The sequence below is a fragment of the Chamaea fasciata genome, unplaced genomic scaffold, assembly GCF_029207755.1.
Source record: "Chamaea fasciata isolate MVZ Bird 193981 ecotype frontalis unplaced genomic scaffold, bChaFas1.0.hap1 SCAF_6, whole genome shotgun sequence".
NCBI lineage: Eukaryota > Metazoa > Chordata > Aves > Passeriformes > Sylviidae > Chamaea > Chamaea fasciata.
Genome location: NW_027094091.1, coordinates 44,629,198 through 44,654,031, shown reverse-complemented (window position 1 = coordinate 44,654,031; position 24,834 = coordinate 44,629,198). Strand labels below are relative to the sequence as shown.

The 24,834-nt window shown below is 40.5% G+C and overlaps 1 long non-coding RNA gene across 5 annotated transcripts in view; it reads right to left on the bottom strand.

Moving 5' to 3' along the window:
- Positions 1–23,555, bottom strand: part of LOC136291272 (uncharacterized) — a 50,284-nt gene extending 26,729 nt beyond the window's left edge. For 2 of the 5 annotated variants that reach the window (XR_010721474.1, XR_010721473.1), the window contains exons 1-3: positions 23,384–23,555; positions 22,700–22,759; positions 21,001–21,086 (exon numbers count right to left, since the gene is read on the bottom strand). This is a non-coding gene — a long non-coding RNA (uncharacterized lncRNA). Of the gene's footprint in view, positions 1–12,935; positions 13,516–21,000; positions 21,087–22,699; positions 22,760–23,276 lie in introns of those variants that run through there. The other 3 variants (XR_010721472.1, XR_010721475.1, XR_010721471.1) reach the window with 3 other exon arrangements.
- Between the last annotated feature and the right edge of the window lie 1,279 nt (positions 23,556–24,834).

Here is a 24,834-nt window from a genome sequence, read left to right as displayed (position 1 = left end):
CCTCCTTCACAGTAGAAACTATTTTCTTCTGCCTTGCTTCCTAGGGTTTGTCTTTAAAGAACTTACCTCAAATTGCCTAAAAGTAAAGCAATCACCTATTTTTTTGGTGAACCACTGACTTTTTTTCATACCACTCTGGTAATGAATGACTTCAAAATGGGAAGAGAGATCAAAGACTCCTGCTAGCCTCAGGACAGGTGGGGTTTTGGACGAATGTCTCAAATACTCTTCTCTGTCTGTGTGCAGTAGGAGATACTCTGAAGAGTGATGAGAAGTGTGTTGTGTGGTGCCTCATCATTCTCCCCACTACCAACCTCAAGAGAGAGGCACAGCCACACTTCTTTAGTGCCTGGGAGATAATCACGCTTGCTACCGGTAGGAAAACATTTTCTCTTATGTATAAAAGGCCAGGTAACTCCCTATTTCTACCAGCTCATCTTTAGCCATGACATTTAGTATGCTGGGGAAGATCTTGTGATTGAGCTTTTGACTGTGTATTTTTACACCTGCCGCCTCCACACTCTTCCAGGGGTTGGTCCACCTGGAAAGTGTCCCTGCCCATGGCAGGGGATTGGAACTAGATGATCTTTAAGGTCCCTTCCAGTCCAAACCATTCTGTGGTTCTATGATTCCATGATTGTGGCTACTTATTGTTCGTGTTGTGCTCATCTGAGTGGTCTCATCTGACTTTTACGCTGAAGCTGTACAGCAGCAAACAGTTTGCATGAAGGCATTTAGATCCCATTCTGTTCCCATTTGTTTTTAAAAAGCATCCTCCATGAAAGAAACATCCCAATCTGAAATTTGCCCATGGCAATGTATGGTAGCAGATTTCAAAATCTTCCCTCTGAACTGACAGGTCTGTCTAAATTGGTTGCACAAAGAGCTAAGACCTAGGGAACATTGAAGGTCACAAGCAAGTTGTAGAGCTGACCACAGTAGCTGGCAGTCCAATGGACTGAGAGCCTCTAACTCCAAACCTTCCTGCTAATAATGGCCCTTTCAGGGGCTCCCTGCTCCTATGGGTGGTTGAGGGTACAAAGGTTGCTGACTTTTTTAAGTGCAGACAACTGCAACAACACAGCCATCTAGTCACATACTTTTTATGCGATAACACTGTGTTATAAAATTCAGTACAATGTGCTCCCTAATCAAAGCAAACTGAATAGAATGTATTTTATTCGCACAAGGGACTGCTTTTCATCTCTCTCCCACTGCCATCTGCCCCAATGTTCTATCAGGGTTTTCTCAAAAATACTGTGTTTTTCTTTTTCATAACATCTCAGATTTCCGTGATTGTACCATCATTTTAAAAGTACCCACCTTGGGAGAAGCGCTGCCTGCATTAGAAATGCGGAGCCGAGGTTCAGCAGAGATGATTTCTAATTCCAGCCTTGCCATTGCTTTACAAATATAAACAAGTCATAGAGACATGCTTGAAAAATTATTTCCCCATTGCACACAGATAAAACTTAAAAAAACCCCAAATACCTCTTCAGCTGGAAGTCTTCAAAAGATTTTTTTTTTCCAATGGACACATTGGTTCCAAATTTAAAAACTGGTCTGTGTGTGAGTACAGCATAGAGGTGGAAGAGGGTGCCTTATGAATTAATTAATTATGAATGAATTAATTATGAATTAATCCAGAGTTTCCAAATGGAAAAGTGCCAGACTTGCATCAAAACTACTTTTTGAGTGGAAAAAATGCAGTTTTCTTCTAAAGCTTGCATTTTTTACACGTAAACATGTCTTCAAACAGTTCTCATGCCCAATATATCAGTGGCTGAAAACATACAGAGTGCAAGCAGCTTCCATCCTGCAATAAATACTGTATTTACACTGTTGCAGGCTTCTATTTGTTAATAAATGAAGAGAAGTAGGTAGGACCAAGGCAGAGGACTTCCTGCTGAGTACTTGATATCAAGCTGATAGACTATTATGTTCTAAATAACTAAACATATTAAAGTCCCATTACTTAACACTAATGACAATGTGAGGGCGTATTTACTGAACAGCCTCTGTCTTCTCAGACATCAGTACTCAGCAGACTACAGGAACAGAATTTCAACAATCACTCATTTTTCTTTTAGGCTTCAGCAACACACTACACTTAGGAAAGACAAAATGCAATTTGGTTCGGTCCCACCAGTTCTCCATCCCTCCTCACAGCACTGCAGTGGGCTTATTGGGGCCCCTCCTGTGTCTGTTCAATTATAGATGATAACTGAAGGTATTAATCACACATTTACAAAATTTTCCACAGCTGGTGACACCCTAAAAATTATGTGATCCGGTGTCCATCCACTTATTTATGTTGCTATGACTATGATGTCCTGGGTCTGAAAGAAAGATACAACCGAAACTTAATGGATTTTCACATTAAATTGGCCGGGCTTTCAGGCTGGCACAGTAACTTAGTTGACAACGACCCTCTCCTGACTTTCATTTTTCCTTATTGCTGTTGGAGAGTGGGAGAACTCATCCCCAGAACACTTAGGAGCATGCTTACCAGTAAAATAAAAAACCTGATAGAGCTGCTCTGAAGTCACACCATTCACATCAGGTATGATAAACAATTTCAAGTGATGTGGTATCATTCTACCACGTTAACTCCAACACTAGGGAACATACTTTCCCCTCATATTGGATGAATTAGAAACTTGAAATAAGAAGATTGAGGTAGTCCGCAATAGGTAGGTAGCTGCCCAACTTTGGTGACCAAAGGTCAGGGAAAGTTTTAACTTGTAAATTTAGCCCTGGGTGCCGAAGTAGAGGCACAAGAGCCTGAAATATAATTTCAAAGGCAGTCTAAGAAGTTGAAATAACAGAATTGGGTGAGATAACAGAAATAGTTGCAAACTGAATATCCAACTCCCTTAAGTTTCTTGTAAATAAGGATTGGGACACAAGGCTAGGTATGTGATTGCAGGGATGTAACAATGGAAAAACCTCACAGGAGCAACATTTTCAGAGATGTCCCCTATTAATAATCTTTATTTAGTGCCAGGGTTTTTTAAAACCACCTTTGTCAAAAAACCCAAGAATTTTCTTGGGCAACAAGTAGAGCAAAAAGTTACAGGTGAAGGCCAAGTCAGGGCCACTGCAGCTGAAGCTGAACAGACTTCTGGATTTCAGTAAGACTTCCCTCTTTAGCCACAGAGGGAACAGCAAACACAAGACTCTCAAATCCTGCCATGGTCACAGAACTGCTCTTAGGGTTTGTGCTTTTATGAACAAGATAATGCCCCCAAGCTAGAGCAGAAGAGAAAGCATTTGACAAAAGTAAAGGGAGGGCAATGCATCATATCCAATGCATTTAATGGAAAATCCCTGTTAGGACAGCTGAAATACTCTCAGCTTATATGGATTCCTCACTTGTCTCCAGCAGCCTGCCTACTAAGACATCAGGAACTTTAAAAGTCACCTAGGGATCCATACCACAGGTGACAACACTGACCCTACATGGGTCCTTGAGCATTGAGACGAAGGACAAGCCTTGCCACAACTTGAGGTGGAGGGGAAACAGAAGCTCCAATGGCCCCGTGCCACGTATGGTGTGCATGTCCATGCCCACAGTCTGTGGCCCATACATCTACCCCGACCCAGATGCTCTATAGCCCTAATCTTTCTCCTTATTAACAAAACAAACAAAAAAATCCCTCTGAGTAAAGAAATATCCAGCCCTCCCCAGGCCTGTGTTTTCACAGGACATTAGGGGAAAAGATGGTATAAATGGCCACAGGAGATGCTCAGATGGAGTAGGGCAGATTCAGGAGGAAAGAAGGGGATAAACATAGACAGCAGGATTTTCTCCTCCACTCCTTCTGCACACACCACACCAAGCTTCACATTGTGAAGCAGCTGTACCTTTCTATATCCACACCATGCTGCCTGGAGCTCTGCTTTCCAGATACACTAAAAGCAGACAGACGCGAGCCTCATCTGCTGCTGACAGGCTCTGCTGAAAAATACCTGTAGCAACAGGGGGCTCTCATGGCACTACATACATTAGCCCTCAGCTCTGCCTTGTGAAAAGTTCTCTGGAACAGTTTTCAGCTTGTGTGGAGATGATCAGTTATGCCTCTGTTAATATCATATTTAACAGCCCCATTTGCTATAGAACATAAAGGAAAGGTTTACATAATACAATCTTTTTCTTCAGAGGGAAAGACACTGGAATCTCTCCTCCGTGCTGCTTCTACAGAACAAAACCATTTTGATAAGCACTGAGCAGCAGCCAATGTTGAATTCATGTTAGCTGATGAGCAGAAATAATGCTGAAAAAAAAAAAGGCAGCAAAGAGGGGCAAGGTGTAAGAGAAGCCTGTGGAACTTGGGTTGAAAACCTTGTGAACTTAGTTAAGTTTCTCTGCAAGGGAAACTTGAGGCTCAGAGAAATTGTCCTATATTCAGTAAGGCTCAGTTACAGATTGTCACCTATCACAAAAGGCATTATACACACTGTACCAAACAGAAACTTACAGGACTTACAAAAGTGAACACATGCATCTAAAATTCAAATTGTGCTCTAAATAATATCCCCATTACTAGGAGAGATATTTACACATAACATGGAAGTCTTGCCTTCACCTATGTCAAATCCACACTGAAATATGTCCACTTAGCAAAAAATCAGCCTTTCACCTTTTGTTTCTAAAAATCATTAGTAATTTGACTGAGATTCTCACAATGGTTTCCATTTTTCTGAAGTCTCTTATCCTTGGATTACTGTGGTTACATTAAAAAAATCCAATTGCAGCTATAAGAAGTACAAATTTACACAGGGACAGTGAAAACAGGGGTTTTTTATATTAATAAAAAATCCACGCTCTTGCAACTTCCTCCTGAATATGTATAGGCAGGGAACAGCTGAGGTGTGAACACTGCCATGTGGCAAGGGAAAAGAACAGAGCTCTCAGCACCATCATACATGGTTCACTTAGACAAAGGTAAGCTAACTACTATGAAACCAGTCTCACAGCTGAGGTACATGGAAAGATAAAAGGCCTTTTTCCCTTAGATTGCAAGGCATGTATTGAAGTAATCTAGAAAGTTATGAAAATCATTACTGCCAAATCTGACCAAGCAAACCGGAGAGAAAAATCAACCTAATGCATCCAAAAGCATTTTTAAGCACTGCTTTGCTACCATCACAGTGATTAACATTTGCTGCTTATTTTTCACCTCCCTTTCCCGGTCTTCTGCTTTTTTGCTATTTGCTAGTCTTTGTTCCTTGCAGATATATCTGTGCAGATGGCACAGAAGCAGAAAATCACCTCATCTCTGTGTGCAACTCAGAGGCTGCAGCCACAACCACCCAGGCTGGGAGCACAGCCAGAGCACAGAGAGGTTAGCTGCTGTGACAGAGAAGGAACATCTACAGCTACTTCCAAGAGCATAACAACTGGAAAGTTAGGTTTTCCAAAATGGCTAGAAACTCTTCACCCTGGGCCAGGTTATTGCTGAACGGATATCTTGGTTTTATGTCTCCTGCTTGGTGAAAGCAAAAGCCAACAGCAGTCACAGAATTCTGCTGGAAAAGAAAAAGGTCAATAAACAGATTCACTCCTTGGCAGCTCCCATTACCCTACAGTATGGTAACTTTGGTAGCCCCCCCAAATAAATTCATTTTTATCTCCAGTACTGCTGGAAACGGAAATAACTAAGGAAACTGAGCTCCACAAGTATTATTTTATGGAAACCCAGTGTGACACAGAGAATAGGTTTCCATTGGCTCAAACTTTAGTCAACACCACAGAGTGACTGATCTCCTGTTAGAGGATAAAATAAAAATTCTTCTAGCAACAGCACAATGCCTGAGAATCTACTTTTCATCAGAACTCTGTACCAGAACCCTTTTACTATTAATTAAGTTTAATGTAGGTTCTGTCATGCTAAGGTGTAGAGCAAAGTTGTTAGAAGATGGATCTGTCAGAACAGAGGAAATTTTTCTAAGGGCTTTCTAGCATCTGCAACTGATAGAAACCAGAAGTCTCAAGAACTAAGAACTGAATCACAGAGCAGATGTTAAAAATTAACAGTAACGACAAATCAAACTTAGGACAAGTATTCACATTTTGCTCAGAAGTAAACAAAATTCCAGTTTGATGTTGGAAAAATATTTAAATAATCGATTGAATTAATATTTGCCATTTGCCAGTAAACTCAGTCACCTCTTGATATCAGTCTTTCCTGGACCAGTCTCAGGCAAAGCAAAACTCAGGCAACACAGCCCCAGAGATGGTTTTCTTGAAACATAGCTTAGTCCTACTGAGCAAAAAAACCTCCAGACTTTCACGGTAGAGAGATGCACATGGCCCTTGAGGCATCATAACCCCCCTAAACATAGGAACCGACTAAAAAAGTAAGCCAAGGTAACAGCTATAGGTGATAAAGGCTGGTCTGCACACACATAAAACAGCATGGTGGGTTCACTTGTGTCTTACAGAATGCAGACATTTGGGGATCATATAGGACTCAAGGGATGTTTATTGTGAGGAGTTGAAAGTGGGGAAAAGAATGAATCTAGGTGATTTGGAAAGCGAAATTGTGGGAAAATAGAGGGGGATAAGGGAATAAAAGGGAGTAATTTAAGGTTAACATGCTCCATTACACTTCTCTGTGTAACAGAGCCACATTTCTCAGTCAACACCCTGCTCCTGATTACCACAATCTGTCTTATTTTCTATCAGATTCCAATTTTTTCTGTTTTCCTGGGTGAGGGATTCTCTCTGCGTTCATGTGTGTATATGGGGGTCTGCAGTGCCAGTAACTGGAAAGACTGGGGTTAATGAACTGAGGTGTCAGCAACTGAAGTGGCACCTTCAGTGACAGGGATTCATGAGTCTGGGGTGCCAGACTCGAGAGAGTGAGGGTCTAACACTGGTTCCAAAAGGTATGTCAATACATCCTGAAGACAAACAACACCTTTGATTTCACTCAGCTGTCACAAAAATATTACTTGGACCTACTTACAAGGAAAGAAAAGAGAGTTGTACACTTTCACCTGTGTTTTGTTTCATTAGAGGCTACAATTATTTGATTATTTTAAGGGAAAATGACGATTCCAATATCAAAGGCAGATTTCATGTCAGAGTCTTTCCCCTTATGAATCTTATGAACATGCAGTCAGAAGTTGTCAGATGATCAAGTTGTCTCTTTTTGAGAATGATACAGTACATAGCCACACATGGCTTTTAAAATGTATGTGAAAAAGTATAGGTAATTAATATTATGAAATACTCAAATCCAGTATGAAATGCTTAAACCCACCTATCTTTGCCATAATAAAATAGAAACCAGTTGACATGCCTATAGGGAGAAACTATTAATTTGGTTTCTCACTGTTATGAAAAAATAACCAAAATGTAATATTTTATTCATATAAAATAATTTTGGTTTTCTGTATGGAGGAGGGGAAGCCATACATGTTATCCAATCTAAGTAATTTTTTATTATTATTGTTATTTTTTATTTGGCAATTGAACCTGAAAATCAATTACTTGTACATTCCTGGATGACAGTTGAAAAAGCCTCTTCTAATCTCATGTCAGTAAAGGCAGTTGCCATGAGCAGCAAGATCCTCTGACTGACATGTAACCAGTGGCTTTCATAATAATTTGACAGCTATTTTTCTTTAAATTTTTTTCCCCCTCTAAGTTTTCTGTTTTGTTTCTCTAACAGGGAACTCTCTTATTTTTATTTACACACAGAAATTCCTCTCTCCAATACATTAGCTGAAAATCTAGTTGTTTAATTAAGCTTTAGGCTGTAAGCCTTCTGTTCTTTCACTTTAATAGACTGAGAAATGGAAGCACAGTCTCTGCAGGTTTTGCCTTACATATCCTCAGCTTGTTGACTTTTTAACCAGATTACTAGATAGATGCAAGGCATTTTAGATACAAGGCCTAGCTGACTTGAGTCACAAAACCACAGAACATGCTAAGTTGTAAGAGTCACACCATGGAACTGAGAGCATTGTCCAAACCCTTCTTGAACTCTGTCAGCTTTGGTGCTGTGACCACTTCCCTGGGGAGCCTGTTCCAGAGCCCAACCATCCTCTGGGGGAAGAATCTTTTCCTAATATCAAACCCAAACCTCCCCTGACACACCTTCAGGCCATTCCCTCAGGTCCTGTCATTGGTCACCACAGAGAAGAGATCAGTGTCTGCCCCTTCTCTTCCCCTCACCAGGAAGGTGCAGACTGCAATGAGGTCTGCCCTCACTTTCCTCTTCTCCAGGCTGAACAGACCAAGTGACCTCGGTCACTCCTCACACAGCTTCCCCTCAAGGCCCTTCACCATCCTTGTTGCCCTCCTCTGGACACTCTCTAACAGCTCAATGTCTTTTTTTTGTTGTGGCACCCAAAACTGTGAGGCCGCCACAGTGCGGAGCAGAGCAAGAAGCCACAGCCAGCCTGCTCCTAGAGAATATAGATCATAACATTATTCTCAGAAGGAAAGAGAGAATTTACCCTAGCTGAAGAACAGAATTTCTTGTCTACTTCTAATTATTAAAGAGAAGAAAGGAAGCAACTTTTTCTAAATTCTTAAATTATGCAGAAAATATGCCATTTTCTCTATACGTTTTTTACAGCACTTACCTTCGTGAATGGCACTCTGAACACGCATGGGAGGGAACACTGCTGAAGGTGTGACACAGCACAAGGCCAGGTACTGAACACAGTGTAACAGCAAGATGGCGATTTTGAAGTGACCAAGTGTGGCCACTTTGCATGCCTCTGTTTTGTTTGACACATCTCACACACCACCACCTTTCTGTGTAGGTGACAGCTACAGTGAAGTTTCAGGACTAACCGAAGTAGTGCTATATAAAAAATTAAAGCAATGTGGAAAGAATATTGCAGTGGAGAGGCTGGGGGGGATTGTCATGTAGTTTTGATTTGGTTTGTTCTCTTAAAGTTAAGACTCTTTTTACCTATCTTGAATGATTTACAAAAGCGCAGGGCACTTGCAATTTACCACCTATACTGAAAGTTTTCTAGACTTTTAAGAGTAACAAACAACAGTCGTGCAGTAGCCATAAAAAAGGAGGAGGGGAAGGAATAGAATGATAAATGCATCAAAATATATCAACAAGGCACCAAAAAACATAATCATCATTGTTACATGGCATCCAAGTACCAAGATCTTACCAAATCACCAACAACTGTGACCCCCAGGGCTGCCAGATGGAATCAATGCCAGAGCTCCTCTTTTTTCCCCTTATTGTACACCAATACCTCCACTTCAAGATTTCATTGTGCCAGACCCTCACATAGCAAGAGACAGTCTCTGCTTCAGCTATCACAGCCATAAGAGAGCAAATGAGCCAGGAATGTGTCAGCAGGGGAGGGAAGGCAGGGGCTAAGACAGGACTGTAGCACAGCTTCTCCTCGTTAGCACTGCCCAGCAGCATCGTGATGCTGATGTAGTTCCACTGCTCTCCCCACAGCCTCTCCTTCTACTCACGGTCCAGGGAGCAGCGACACATGACTGGAAACATGAGCAGGCAAAACTATTTTTTTGTTTTGTTTGAGGATCAAACCTCAGGAGCTTGACTGACATGTGAACTAGTTTTCTTCACAAAAAGCAAGGGTTCAGAAGAAACCCACCCCCTAAATACTGTGCAGCTCAGAGACAAAATGTTCAATCTTGAAAGAAGTAAAGCAAAGTAAAAGAACATTTACTTCATCCCTTTATAATCTGCATTCTGTTCTCTTTTCTGCAGTTTTCTCTCCTTAATTCAAACTCTTTGCAACCTTTTACCAATGCAGATGTAAAACAACTGCAATTATTATGAGCATATTTTCATTCAGTACACTGCACATTATAAGTGTTCTTGTATCACCCTCAATAAATCCCATTTTGAGTGAGCAGACATGTAAAGAATTTTCATTGAGATTTAGGCTATAACAAAACAAAATGATATTCAACAAATCATAACAGACAAGATAGTCAAACACAGATAAGACAGCCCACGGCAGACCAGTCAAAATTGATTAGTATGTTTGCCAAATATATTTGCAGTAGATGGCAAAACAGAGCAAAAATAAGTTGTCTTAGTTGAAGTACTTTATGCTTTTCCATAATCTAAAATTTAGGCAATGTAGGAGCAGTATGTTAGTATGCCATACATGCTTGCATCTGAGCACACAGAGTACAAATCTGGTGGATTGTAGATACACTGTTGGAGACTAAATCCAGCCCTTAAAATCCCTTAAAAACACAGCCCAGCATAAGAGATCACAGAAATGTGAAGTACCACTTCTGCAAGACCACAGCACAGGAAATCTTGATCCATATCTGTAAGGACAAGTGACCCAAGAACATGTGTAAGACCAACAGCCAAAGGCTGCTGCAAGAGCCAGCTGCAAAGCAATTACCTCCCTCCCTTACTGTAAGGGAAGAGATGAAGCCCTGGGAAGCAGCAGGATACCCATTCGCAATCAGCTCCTCAGTTCTTCCCTGCCCTCACTTCTCATGTTCTTGTGCAGTGCTTTGCCAAATGAGCTTTTGGGTACTCAACTTGCAGGATATGGAAATTGACCATCTCTGCTCTAATCTTTTATCTAGGCAATTTTCAGAAATCTGAATTTGCACTGATAGGGAACAGTAAATAAATATTTGGTGGTAATTATGAAAGAACCTTCCATTTCTCTCAGTTCAAAACATTCCCAAGTATTCTTAAAGTAATAAAAAAGGGCAAGAAGGCAAAGATAACAGAACAGCTTCCATCCAAAGAATTCACAGCTAGAATAGGACCCTTCAGCCATGGCAAAGGGGATGGCAGAATGGAGGGAAACAGGAGGAGGCTTGGAGAAAGCAAAAAAGTTAAATAAGCAAAGAAGATTATTCATAATCTCTCCCAAGAAAGACACCAGGGGACATTGGGAAAATCCAGAGCTGCTCAAATTGAAAGGAAATAAGAGGAGTTGGTTCTACAACTATGCCTAACACTTCCTTGAAACTACCCATCACCTCATCCTTGCACCTCAAGCAGCAGTACCACCAGCCATCAGTGTGTCCCCACAGATTTCTTCTGTGACTCCCTGTTCACAGGCCTTTCATGAAACCAGCAGAGGCCAAGTCAGCTGGTAGCTGGGGCCAAGAGATGGGTATAATCATACATAACTGACATTGCTGGACAGATGGCTGGTGGCAGAAAAGCAATGCCCTGGGTAGGCAGGTAAAGACTGAAACAATCTCACCTCCCTGCCATACAGAACAGACCAGGTGATTAAAGAATTCCTTTTTCATTGAGATAGCTCATTTTACACTTTACCTGAAAACTCACATGCTTCACTGGCCACAGTATGCTTCTGCATGTAGACAGACCAGCAGCGGATACACTGTAGAATGACTGGCCATATTTCACTCCAACAGTCTTTTCAGTTTGGCTAGAAGATAGACATCTCCTTGGGCACTCGTGTTGCTGAAGATTTTCCTCTAACAATGTCTATGATTGTAGACAAATGCATGCTTTTTATATTCTTTTCTTCCAGACACAGATTAGGTTTTTTTATTCCATTTTCTCTCCTTGTTTATAATCCTGCTCATTCTGCTCTGCATTGTTTTTTGTACTATAAAAACATTCTCAGTCCTTTGCAATGGAGCAGCATCTGTGAAACTGAGTCAAATTCTTTTTACTTCCTCATGGATCATTAATGCTAAGAACACCTCACACCTCAGGAGGCACACCATAGAGGATTAGGATTATTTTGGATATTTTTTCTCACCTAATGTCATTTTCCTTTAAAACACATCAAGGAAATCATGCATACATATGAGGGACCATACTCATCATACAGTTACAGTTCTCTTCTACTTGTAATTATTTTTTGTGGGGATTGAGTCCTTTCTATTTATTTGTGGCAGCCCTTCAGTGGATGGGAAGGATGAGAATACAGGTTCATAAGGAGAAAGACAGATACTAATATATTTAAGTATAACAGTAGTTCTTCATTCATATATTAGTAGTTTTTTATTCAATGGGTACTAAATGTATTCTGAAATGTTTTGCACCTCTCTGTGAAATTCCAAGAGATACCTGGGCAAAGCCTAGGTTGATAAGCTTGACATCGATTTAAATGTAGTAGAAACCGGTATGAAAAAGCAAGATAAAAAAATACAGTTGTGTTGCTGATATTTTTCTATAGCCATTGAAGACTCCAGAATATTTGATTTAGCTTTACATGGCAATACAGAAAAATAAGTACCTTTGTGACTCATAAGCCAGAAACTACTGCAGCAGTAGAGCACAGAAAAAAAAAATCATGTGGTAAATGTACAATGACACTGTCATTTCCCTTCAGATCATTATTAAACCCTTGCAGGTAGGATTCATGCAGTACTGAAACTGGAAGGCTTGTTAATAACAATGCATCTGTTACATAGATGAATTTGATCTCAGAAGATGATGATTCACTTGAATGGTAGGGATTGTTAAACAAACCAAATGGATGATAAAATATGTTGGTTGTAAGATAGGGAAAGAATATGAAATCCTAAAATACCGTGTCATGGAGTGAATTGCTAAGGACCACAACAGAAAGGGAGCAAAAACTCCCAATTGTTACAGCAGACAGATAATCCAACTGCCAGGTCTTCAGCCAGGAGACACAAGGCAGGACTGAGAAAGTGGCCAGAGAATTACCTGAAATGCTCTGTGTAGTCCCAGTGTCCTTACTTAAGCAGAAGTGAAATACAAGGGGCATTTTTCTAGAGAAAAAAACCCACATAAATAAACTGAGGTCAGGAAAAAGCAAAAAGGAAGTAAAGAAACGGCCTCTCCCATCTGCATAAAGAGATCATTGATAAAGGAAATCCTCACTGGAGAAACAAAGCTATAGAAACTGAATGTAGAAAATTCCAGCTTAGAAATGAAAGAAGACAATTTAATTTTTGATTATTTACTATTTCAGTAATTAGTTCAAGACTCACAGGATGCTTCTGAAGCTGCACTTTTGCTCAAAACAGAAAATGCAGACATGATAAAGGGCCCCATAAGGAGACATAAACCCCTTGACATCACGAAAGAATTGTAGAACTTTTTGGGATCCATTTTCAATAGAATCAGGTTTCAAAAAGGAACTACTTCACCACTAATAAGCTTTAAACTAAGACAATGCACTGGTTTCATTTATTTTAATTCATTTCATTTAAGTGTAACCCATCCCTGCTGGCAGTTTTGCAAAACAGAACTGTCACCATAGCAATCTATCACATCATTTGAAACTGAGAGGTCTATGCTAAGTTGGCACTCGAGTGAAAGCTACAGCGAGAGCACTGAAGGCTCTCCAAGTCTGACGCTGAAAGGAATCTTCTATGGAAGAGAAAGTCCCATACATCACTACTGAAGCCAAGTCATCAAGATCAATGGTAAAAAAATAATACAGATGATCTCACATTTTATTGTGCTCAGTTGTAGCTGTAGCAACCCAATCCTGAAAAGCTTAGTGGGGATCTCATCAATGATGAAAAAGTGAAGTCTCTGAAGGCTTCTGAGTCATTCCACGCTATGATAAAAAACAGAGAATAAAATTTATTTGGAGCTTCTCAAAAGTTTACTTTTTCCTTTTGCCTCAAGTGAACACAATGAAACGCATCAGCTTCATACTCCAAACTCACCCCATGCTGGGCCCTCGCTGCAGTTTTAAAGCCTCAATTACCCTACCTGTCCTGGCTTTTCCTTGCTGTTACCATGCCCAGGAAGAGAACCTCAAGTATCTGCTACCATAGGTGCCAAAGAAGAGATCTGATGAAAGATGACTCCCTTAAAGAAGGGAAATAAATTTCAAGAAAATTCTGCTGCCCTTCTGGATTTACTTCAGTGACTGATTTTGATGTTTCAAGCCAAATCCGTGCCTAATTTGCCTCTTACAAACTGTTTTCATGTGTGAAGAATTCTAGCTGTGGATAACCAAGCTAAAATAATCCTGTGTCAAGGATTCCCACTGGAGCTGTAGATGGTGGGAAAAAGTAACATAGGCATTTTGAACATGAAAAGATCACAACTCAAAGGAATGGCAGACTAGAATTTCTCAAAAGAAAACCACTTGGCATTTGCTCTTGTTGCAAGCTATCCCAAACTCCCCAAGTACATCAGCGTCCCCCCTGAGGAGGGAATATTCAAACAATCTGCAAAAACATGACAACTACCAAAAAGATTGATCAGTGTTATCTCGACTATGTTCCAATACCAAATGTTCACTTCGAGTGTTTTATTTTCACCTCTGTTACATTACACATTAATGTCTGATATTGAAAAATACGATGAGCAAATGATGCCATGCTGCCAATTTTTATTTTGCATTCCCATTTGTGAACACAGTTTTTGACATTTTATCTTCCTAACCCAAGTAAAAACAAATTCTCTAACTGGGAAAATGCAAATTCGATTGTAACTTTTGTCAAATTAAGGGAAAAACAGGAACATGAATTTCTTAAGTATTCTCATGCAAATGTGAACTGCAAGACTGATTTTCTGGCTCAGTTAAAGACTCCAAACAACACTGAATACTGATTATATGCTGAGGCCAGAACGAGAGAATGGGTTTAGTTCCTTTACTAATAGCAATCTGGTCTCTTTAGGAAAAGGTACAGTGAAGTCTTGAAAATTCTTCACTTAAAGATGGGAGGTCAGACTCACAGAAGGCTCTAAGACATGTTCCTTATATACTGGGTATACCTCAGAATGCGCTGTGCCTTACTTAATTTTTTTAGAGCATTTCAAGAAACTGGGGTCTAATTCCTGCACAGCTCCCTTCAGTAATTTTCAAAATGTCAAGCAGATTGTAAGGATCTGAAGCAGAAAGTCTACGTGGCAGGTAGTATTATAGAATAAGGTGTATTATGTGAGACTGTTCACCGTCATGTGATAAATCCTGAAACAACAAGAGCAAATGGATGCCCAAACTTGTTTTCAGCTAGCTTAACATTTTTTCTCAGTGGATGCTAATAGAACCTTTGCATGTTTGCATTTCCCAGCATTTTGAAAAACAAAATTCCTGGTTCCCAAGGTTGCAACCTAACTCACCAGCAAGGAGATTGACGTAAGCCCCATGGAAAGGCCTACCACTCTAACAGAAGCTTTCAAGGATGAAGACAGCAAAATCAGGGCATTTGCTTCAAAGGCAGGTAAAGCGTGCTTTGCAAAAGCTTTCAAAAACAGCACACAGAAATCAGAAAAGGAGTACATTATTTCCCTGCACAGCTCAAACCCAGTCAACATCTTCCCACTCAGCCTAGACAAACTATCTAGCCACAGATCCTTTGACTTTGGACATGCCAATCTAAACAGCACAGTCACAGATCTCCCCTGCTACAGACAAAGCAAGGTACTAGTGAAGCATGATGAGCCTTCCTAAGAGGATCAGAGACGGTAGTGGATAACTAATTTTTTTTGTTATCTCCTGCTTTATTTTGCACATTTCTTAGATGGAAAGGCACATGCTCCCTAGTGAAGGAGTAGCCCAGAAAGGCAGTGGCAACACCTCAGCAGCAAAAGCCTGCAGCTCAACACCTGACAGCAGCTGCCACAACAGGCTTAGAATCATGATTAGAAATGTCCTCTACCAGTGCAGCAACCAAGACTAGCTGTGAAAATATCACTTTCCAGCTTCTGTATACTGGGAGGTTGGTCAGGGTTGTTCTGTCCAGGGCCAAGAGCTGGACTCAATTCTTGTAGGTTCCTTCCTACTCAGGATATTTATGATTCTATGCTATTGCTAAAATAGCACAACACAGAGCAGCCTCACAGGGCAGGGCCAGAACTATGTCACCACCTGAGCTCAGCATGGGTCTGGTGAAGTCTCCTCCAGTCCTGTCAGCCAACCCTGACAGGAATCAGAGTTAGCCCCACCGCCAGGAGTCACAAGTACAGTACCACCGCACTGTGAAAGGCTGCAATTTAACCTTCTTAGCCTGTCCAAAAAAAAAAAAAAATCACACAATGCTGGGTGTCAACCACAGGTAGTTTTTAACAGTTGCTTTTATGTTCTCATAGAAAGCACCTGTCCCTTGTGCTTGAGAACTAAATGAAGAGAGCTAAATAAACATTTCTGCCTCCTTTAGCTCTTTCAGGGAAAAGGCAAGCCATCTGAAAATTGGTTTGGGCTTTAAGAAAGTGACTAAAAAAGAAGCAAGTATCACCTTTCATTGTAGTGAGAGGCCAGTATTTCAGCTACAGACATCAGATCAAATCCCAAAGGTATGCTTGGCTTTCACCAAAGGACATATATAAGCAGTAATGTATGGGAGGTCTGACTGCACATAGGTAGCAAATTAAACAGTCCCATGAATAGCCCTACTGAAACACTCATTGATACGCACATAAAACATGAGAATAGTCAGCAGAATTCAGAAATCCTTCCAGAGGAACAAAATGCAACAGAAGGACCCTGTACAGTGAGGAGTTTGGATTTATCTGCATAGAGCTTATTTCACTGCAGAAATACTTACATCATTTACCCCCCTGAAGGCTTTCTTTCTCTTCCCATACAGATCAAGGAAAACCCCTTTCCCACCCCAATTCCACCTGCTTTCCTGAACCTCTACCGTCACCTCCATGCAACAAACTGGATTATAGTTTTCCTCCTCTCAGGGATACAGCACTTAAAAATTTTCATTTGTGTGAGCACAGCATGGGTTTGTTCCACTCTAGTAAATGACCCATGAACACCTGTTTAGAAAACAGGTAATGCCACTACACAGTGTTTTTACTGAGAAAGGAAATGTTGCATCACTTGGGGCAGCAGTGAAGGAAGCTTGGCATGTGGTTCACTAAGTACCTTGTGAGCTCTGCTCAAGCTCTCCAATAGGCCAGCCAGCCCAAGGTAAGAGCACTACTGCACTTAAAACTGAGACCTCTCTCATTATGATCAAATCATCTTTGCAGTAAGAACGAGTACTCCTAAGGTATCAGAGCTAAGCTGACTGGCACTCTACAGTACCCTAGGGGGGAACTCTGTGGTGAAGTTAGCATCTCATTTAAGAGAAATGAGAACTATTTCAGATAACTTTTATAAGCACAAGATCCCCAACCTGCTTCCTCTACGCATCAGAAGAGAGTTCTTTCTATTCCTCTCTTCAACCCAAACCAAACCACATGAGATGTTTTGTGAGCAGCTTGTTATTTATTGTGCTTAACATGAACATGAATTTTCAGCATCATAAGTGATATAGAGGATGAGGAGAAAAAATTCATATGCATTTTCTGACCGAAAGAGTACTATGTAGATAGAAGACATTAAGGCAAGAACTGCTTTCAGTACTATTACTCAGCCATACAGTATCAAGACCAGCAGTCTGCCCTCCAGCTCCATAGGAGAGAATGATTTACTAGTGTCCTACTGTAACACAGCCTTCTGGTGAAATGCTTTCAGAGAGGAATTATGTGGGAAGCTGTACAGTACAAGTGCTGTGTTCTCTGAAAAGGTTTGAAGCTACAGCAGTAGCCTCCATACCTCTGGCAGAGGCATTTATAGCAATCATGAAAAAGGAGAACAGCAGTCCCCAATTTCACACGTCCTTCTGTTTTCTGTGTTGAGGTCATTTTGATTTTTAAAGTCTTGCTTTACACAGATCCTATTCTGCATCAGACCCATGACAACTCCCAATTTCTCTACCCAAGCAATTATCACCACTACTGTCAGTGGGGAACTGCTGCCCAGCGTATAGTGGAGACAATTATGTTCGGCTATAAAATGGATTTGCACAAACATGCCATTGTACATCCTTTGTTACCTGCCTCACACTAGATCTCAATTGTTTTTAAAGACACTCAGCCCTTTCTTATGTGCTATAAACTACTGTATGGACACATTCGATTTTGTTCAACTCCTGGTGCGTGCATATTCAGAAAGCTTAGTTACACACCTTCCCTTTCACTGATATTGCTTGAAGTGATGTATCACAAGAGCAGCAGCTTTACGCTGAAGAAGGTTATCCTAATCAGGCAGCAGTGTCTTTTATAAATTAAAAAATCCACACACATTCTAATTTAAACCATTAGCATGGCCTGTGGTTTGATGACATTATGTTGCTAATGGATCCACTGTGGAATATGACACCAGTTGTGCTGTCCACTGGGATTTACAGGCATATAATACACATGTTTATTTCGACTCTTAAAAGGCTCTACTAATGGCTTCAGCACTTTTGTGTTAAGTAATCGACATTCTCCCCCCTTTGGCAGTGAATGCATATGTAATGCAATCCATGTTTTCCTGGGATAATTGGCCTTTCTTTCCTCAATCAGAAGTACGATGAAATTCCAAACTAGATGTGTGTCAGAGACAAGTTAGGTTTGCCTGTAGGTTATGACTAGTTTTCTTTGGTTTTCTATATTTTAAGAATGCCAGGTATTTTCAAAGTGGTTGTACTATTTAATGCTCATCTCCTCCCTTCCTGTTGTTTCACATCAGGGTGGTGTTTATTAGAACTGAAATGAAAACTAATTCACTAAAATTTTTGCACAGATGCTTCTGCTTCCACCAACATCTGAAATGGGCTGAACTGGTAATGGGGTAGATGCAACTGTTTAGGGAAACGTACTATTCGTGAGTAATTATGCTATGCCATCTTCCACCTAATGTAAAGCTTGCTTATCTGCAAAATGTTTCCCTTGGTTATCAGTATCCCAGCACTCAAATTTACATCTGCATTAACAGAGGTTGCTTGTCACCAATCAACTTCTACCACCTCAAAAAACACTAGCACACAAGGCAAAAGAGCAGATAGCCTTCCAGATACTGCATTCAGTATTTGGTGGCCTAGCAAAAAAAACACATTGTGGTAGCAGTGATTAGAGTTTGAATGTGCAACAACTAATCAGCTGAGAAATGATCAACACAGTCATGGCAGACCATATATTTTCTACCAGGTTTTATTTATTCAATTGCAATTATGCAGTGCTGTGGTTGCTGCTGTGGCTCCCAGGTGGTCTTGGCTTCATTGCATAGGAACATGATGCATTCCTTTCTGCAACACTACCCTAGTGAAAGAACCCCAAAGGGCACATCCAAGTCTGAAACACACCCTGAGAGTCACAGGCTTACTCCTAGCAGCCATCTATAACAAATGAGTCACTAACTAAACCTCCAGCCAGCAGCAGGCAGAGACAGGGACAGATTCTGGAGAAGAAAGGCCCTTTTTGCTGTTCACTTTTTCCTTAGTAATCTTTCTAGGTGGATCATGGTCCTATTTTGATCACAGATACATATTCCAAAGCTAAGATCTCCAACAGTCTACCCAGACCATTGGGCCCTGTGCTTGCAATGAAACCCCACCCCAACGAAATTTGTTTGGTTGGCTGAGGAAGTCCTTTACAAACAAAAATTTCAACCACCTGCACTGAAAATAGGTGAGAACTGTTTCAGACCTTATGGTGTGGGTTATCAGAAACCCAAGCCAAAAGCTCATCTTCCTCTTTTCTTCCCTATACTGCATGAGTTCAGGTCAACCCAACCAAATTGGTAGAGAACTTGATGATCAGCACGCATTGTTTTCAGACTCATTTTAAAATTCAGAAGGAGAGAATTGAAATTCTGACCTTTCACTGAATAGTTGTATCATGTTTTATCCCTTGAACCTTCCACTCTTTCTGTGAGAAGCGAGCACAAGCAGCGCTAAATTCAGTAGGAGAATTTAGCTTCAGCTGAACAGTACTAGAAGCTTATTCTGCCTAAGGAACTTCAGACAACAGAGCAAAGCATAATCCTGCAAACATATGGAACAGTAGATATTTAACGAGGATCTGGAAATAGGAAATGAAAAAAATAAACCAGGTCTCTCCAATTTTTATGCATGCCACATGCAGAGAATTAAAGCAAAGAAAGTCTAGAGAAACACTTCCCCAGGGTGCACTGATATTCCATTAGTTGCCTTTTTTTTCCCCTCACTCAAGGGAAAAAACCTCTTTTCAATGCCTCATTGTGCAAGAGAAGCTTCCTTAGAAGTGTTGCACGTCACAGTAAAGGGTATATTCCTGAGTGTTTGGGATTTGCGTATTCCTAGTCTACCACTGCAGCATGTATGCCTACCAGGCAGTTACAGTCTGAAAGTCACCAAGTGACTATTAAATTTCACAAAGGAGGTACAACAGTAATGCTATACTACTATTAATTAGATTTCAACCAAGATAACAATTACCAGGGATTTGTCAGATTTTTCAAATTGTAACTAGTATAATTCCAGTGTTATCTAGGGACCAGGTATAGACATCTCACATTACATTAAAGTTAACTAAACATAATTTATAAAAAAGGTAAATACTCAGTACAAAATGAAATAATTTCAATCAAAACCACACAGTCTGATCAAATACAAGGGGAAGCTGCTCCTTCTAGCTTGCATTTAATGAAGGATTTCTGATTTGCATAAGTTTTTACTAGGGAATGATATGTCCAATTTAAAGTTCTCACGTACTATTTTTCTCTTTCAAGTACAAGGACTCTACCACCTGCTTTGGAAGCATCCAGCTGACCAATCAGTGTGGACAGTATCATTATTAAATTGTCTTCTGCCTCTTGGTGGCAGTGGATCTGACCCACTGCAGTGCCCACTGCTTCCTCAAAAGCTCTCAGCAACCACAGCACCCACTCTGGACACACAAGTGTAAAGTGGCATCACTTCACAGACTTAGGTTACAGACATTCATTATGTGGCCCAACAGCTGTAAACAATACTCCCAGCTCTCTTTGGATCAGGTTCATGCTGACAAGGTGACACTATAAAAGTGCAACACCTACAATCCACAATCTTACAACAAAAACTCTTATATCCAGAGTACTCCAGCAATTTTCAAGCACAACAAAAGCAGAATACTAATGATTCTAAACTTCCACCTGAATTAAGATGCCTCTATGAAGCAAATCTGCTTACTTGTTCTATATTTATGTGTGCTTTCCAGGGTGTCAAGCGTCTCATGATGCAAGACAAAAAAAATGCACCATTAACAATTAAACATCTTGATTGCACAATTATTGCAGTACTATACATACCTGAAATTTTTATACTTCCTGCTCAGTTCTTAGTGTTGAAAACTCCCATGGCTTACCCTTAGATATCTCCACAGCAACACCATTAGCTGTTCACAAAACAGAATCACACAGAATCACTAGGTTGGAAGAGACCTTCAAGATCACTGAGTCCAACCCAGCCCTAACACCTTAACTAAAACATGGCACCGAGTGCCACATCCAATCTTTCTTTAAACACATCCAGGGATGGTGACTCCACCACACCCCTGAGCAAACCATTCCAGGGCTTTATCACCCTTTCTGTAAAAAATCTTTTCCTAATATCTAACCTATATTTCCCTTGGCGCAGCCTGATACTGTGTCCTCTCATTCTGTCTGCTGCTCCTGAAGAGAGAGACCAAGCCCCACCTGACTACAACCACCCTTCAGGGAGTTGTAGAGAGTGATAAGGACCTCTTGAGTTGCCTTTTCTCCAGGCTAAACAACCCCAGCTCTCTCAGTCATTCCTTGTGTTCCAAGCCCCTCACCAGCCTCATTGCCTCCTCTGGACACACTCAAGTCTCTCAACGTCCTTCCTAAACTGAGGGCCCAGACCTGGACACAGCACTAGAGGTGTGGCCTCACCAGTGCCGAGTACAGGGGAAGAATGACCTCCCTGCTTCTGCTGGACACACTATTCCTGACGCAGGCCAGGATGCCTTGGCCTTTTGGCCACCAGGGCACACTGCTGGCTCATGTTCAGCTGCTGTCACCAGCACCCCCAGGTCCCTTTCTGCCTGGGCACTGTCCAGCCACATCGTCCCCAACCTATAACAGGGGATAACAATTGCAGGGGGTTATTGTGGCCAAAGTGCAGGACTCAGCACTTGGATTTATTAAACTTCATCTTCAAACTTGGGATTCTGCCCATCCATCCAACTGTTCCAGGTCTCTCTGCAGAGTCATCCTACCTTCCAACAGATTAACACATGCTCCCACTTTAGTGTGGTCTGCAGATTTACTAATGAAAGACTCAATACCCTCACCCATGTCATCAATAAAAATATTGGATACAACTGGCCCCAGCACAGAGCCCTGAGGGACACCACTAGTGACTGGCTGTCAGCTGGATGCAGCTCTGCTCACCACCACTCTCTGGGCCTGGCCATCCAGCCACTTCTTAACCCAGCAAAGAGTGCTCCTGTCCAAGCCATGGGCTGCCAGCTTTCTGCTTTCTATAATACTTTCTGCTATCTATAAATGCACCTATTATGATACATGTGGATTTAGAAGCAACATGTATTAAAATTCCTAATACATCTCCTTCAACAAATACAAGAATCAGGCAGAGAGAAAGCTATTTTGGGAAGGAGGGGTTACTCTCTTTTTAATATCATTATTATGCTCATTAAGCCTACAGAAATAAGTATCTCTAGAAAATGCTTTAATCAAAGACACTCAAGAAACAGGGTGCAAGATTATAACACTAAAAACCATGTGCCAGTAGTCAGAATGGCATATGGGGAAAAAAATGCAGACTGCATTCAAAACCAAGACAGAACAAAAAAAGAAAAATCTTTTGAGAGTTATCTTTGCTGCATATTCATGCCCCAATAAATTGCTTTAATTAGCTAAAAGACTGAGGAGGCAACCACAAATGAATATGTTATGATAAGTATGCACACTTAAAGAATGTCACTAATGTTTCAAAAACTGTATTCTGGTAGAAATCCACACCTACCCAAATATCTTTTCTCCTCTGTGTATGATTCAGACAGTCACTGCTGACAGGAACGAGGAGCTGTATTTGAAGGATAAAACTACTTAGAAACACAGCTAAGTAAGTCTGTTAAAATGCCCACAATACCCCTTGCCTCCCTCTCCCCTCCTATGAATAATCATATTTGAAAAACCACAGAAGATTAAAACCTCATTTCTTCCTTAAGATATATATTTTATACTGCTGTGAAAACAGACAAAGGATGTTTGAGAACATAAATATCAAATGAAGCCAAAAGCATTGGTTCTTTATCCCACAAAGCCCTACCAAGAGAGGCCACCTTGGGCCATCTCAAAACTTAAGCACACAAGTATCATATACACCTAAAATGGCATATATTCATTTGCAGCTTTTCTTAAAAAGGTTGCCAGGATGAGAGTCAAGACTATTAAGGTATAAAAAGGAAGATAAACATCTTGGATATGCAAGGGCATTAGAGGATCCTGTCTTTAAGTGTTCAGCTGCTGTCAAAATTTAAGTGCTACAGTTTTGACAAATTCTATTACTTTATAGGTTTAGGTTAAATTCTGGCCCTTACCGTTCCACATTGCTGGTTATGAACATCCACTCAAGGCAACGGCAACCTTGGTATTTCATCACTATATGCTTTTCAACTTCATAGAACACAGCACTATTTTTCTTTACCTGCTCAGGTTGTAGTTCTCAATTTGCTCTTCCACTTCACGGGCAAACAACACTTTCAAGGAGAGCAGCACTTCTGAGTGAGGACTCAGCCATTTGGACTTTGGTGAAAAGAGGCAGGAAAGGCTAAAGACAACCCTTTTATTCCTATCCCATTACATGCTAGTCCGAGGAAGGTTTTCCCTTCCTCCTTTTAATTATAGGCTTTACTAACAAGCCACATGTGTTTTTGAGCACTTGTTGATGGGTTCAGATTAGATAGGGACAAGGCTATTTCCCTTTGGTAATGTCGTGAATAGCAAAGTAACAAGCTAGACCAAGAAACAATTTTCACCCAAACTTCCTCCTAATTATCATTCTCATTTAAAGACAATAAAAGGTGATTTCCCCTGGCAAATGAAACCATTTGCTGATATCCCTTTGAAGATCAGTTTAAATTAAATCCATCATATAATTCTAAATAACCCATCTACACACACATACATCCACATAATTTACTTAACCATCAAGACATTCAAGCAGCTCACACTTGGTCTTCTTCTAGCAGGTCAAAGTAGTGCTTTTATTACCCAGGACAAGTAGCAGGCAACAGGTCTCCCTTCCCTTTAATATTTTTATACTTCTTTATATTATTTGTCCTTTTGCAGACCCCTGGAGTGCAGTCCTGGCCCCAGTGGAAAAAAAAAAAAAAAAAGAAAAAAACTAAGCTCTGTCTTGGAGATTCTACATTCCAAACTAATTTGATAATTTTGAAAGTTGCAGTTGTTAGAACCTTTTGAGATCACAGGTAAAAGAGCATTCTTACTACTAAAAGCATCAAATTCCACATCCATCCTTCCCAAACTGTGTTGCACTGAAGTTAACAGGCAAATTTGCCCTAAACCAGAAGAGCAAGCCAAGTACTTTTGTGAATGACTTTATCCACTCATTTTCCCTTAATCAAAGTTTTAAAAGGCATTAATAGGTTATGTTCTTTGAAAGCTAAAACATGAATTCATTTTTCATACAAACAAGTACCCACTACATTCTTTACACTAAGATGTAAATTATTCTTACACTAAGATTTACACTAAGATGTAAATTCACTAACATCACTGGAAACACAGAAAAAGAATTTCTGAACCCATGTGGTTTGGGTAATCATCTAGCAAAGACACTGTACTGTACAGTACAACACTCCTTTGAAAATAAGGAGCTGAATCTTCCTTGAAATCTGTTACAAGTAGCAAGTAGTATTGCAGATGAAATTAAATTAGCCTACCTAATAGGCTTCTTGTACTTCAAGAATCAAAAAGTTACTGTCCCTAGAGTTTCTATATTATGTCCAGAAATAATTCCGGTATTCTACATTATAACGAATTTCACTGCTTGCCCACTTTTTAAATGCTGGGCTGGGACAAAAAGTGAATATGGGTAATGAAATTTGTGTATTATTATTGAACTTGGAGGATTTC